This window comes from Amphiura filiformis, chromosome 8 (genome assembly GCF_039555335.1).
Source record: "Amphiura filiformis chromosome 8, Afil_fr2py, whole genome shotgun sequence".
Classification (NCBI taxonomy): domain Eukaryota; kingdom Metazoa; phylum Echinodermata; class Ophiuroidea; order Amphilepidida; family Amphiuridae; genus Amphiura; species Amphiura filiformis.
In genome coordinates, this window is record NC_092635.1 from 29,218,328 (window position 1) to 29,219,498 (window position 1,171).

The 1,171-nt window shown below is 30.0% G+C and overlaps 1 non-coding gene across 1 annotated transcript; it reads left to right on the plus strand.

The window, feature by feature from the left end:
* The first annotated feature begins 319 nt into the window (after positions 1 to 319).
* Trnaf-gaa (transfer RNA phenylalanine (anticodon GAA)) lies at positions 320 to 423 on the plus strand. Its single transcript has one exon. It is a non-coding gene; the product is annotated as a tRNA-Phe (tRNA).
* Positions 424 to 1,171: the final 748 nt, after the last annotated feature.

The window sequence follows — 1,171 nt, forward strand, 5'->3', positions numbered from 1 at the left end:
CTATTTCTCGTAGAGTTTTATACTGATCCCATGCACTGATCATTCTTTTCTGTGTTTATTTCGCGTGTCTAGCCAATACCCCAATAAAATATAAAACAATCCGTGGAAGATACCACATGGGCTCAATATAGCCTAGGTTATAAATTCACATAATCATGTATGCGTACATTCAATCAATATTTGCCATTGTCAATTACATGCGTAAAGTATTTATATTAGTGAACTCATCCTAGTACGAATGGTGCACAATGCGCGTGCGCGATGTTGCAATACTGCCGTGCACTGTATATATATTACACGGCGCCATTATTTTCCATGTGCCGAAATAGCTCAGTTGGGAGAGCGTTAGACTGAAGATCTAAAGGTCCCTGGTTCAAAATCCGGAGAACTCACTTGAGTTCTGAACTGTCCCGGGTTTCGGCAGGTTTCTTTTTTTTATTTTTTTCTTCATGTTCCTAAAATATAAACAAAGGGTAGATTACTAATATTTTGGGTTATTTCAATTTTTAAATCACATTTGTATTATTTTTTTTTCGCCATGCGTTATTATGAACGGAGACTGAATTTTTTTTTAATGTAAATAATTATTATCCTATCCTGAGGCCGAGGTAACTGGTGGTAAATCCATACCTGTCCATATTCATAGCAACATACTTTTTTGCTATGAATTTTTGTTGACCATGAAATGGATCAGCCTATATTTAATAGTGTATGTTACTTACTATTTACTAACTTACTTATAGACTTCTCCGTATTTATTTATTTATTTATTTATTTATTTATTTATTTATTTATTTATTTATTTATTTATTTATTTATTTATTTATTTATTTATTTATTTATTTATTTATTTATTTATTTATTTATTTATTTATTTATTTATTTATTTATTTATTTATTATTTATTTGATCTTTTCAGTCACCGTACTCCCTCTGTTTGTTAACTTCCTAAGTACATGTGTAATACTTTAATTCTAATAAACATCAGTATAATTTTGAGTTCAACGGAATGCGTTCATCATGATTAAAAACGCATTTTTATTTATCAAAAATCGACTATGGCATAGTCTAACTTACTTATTGAATGTTTTTACTCGGGCATTTTTCGCGATCAATAAACTGGTAGATTCCAAAATCAGAGTTGTTCAGTATTGACCTTGAGCCAGTATAA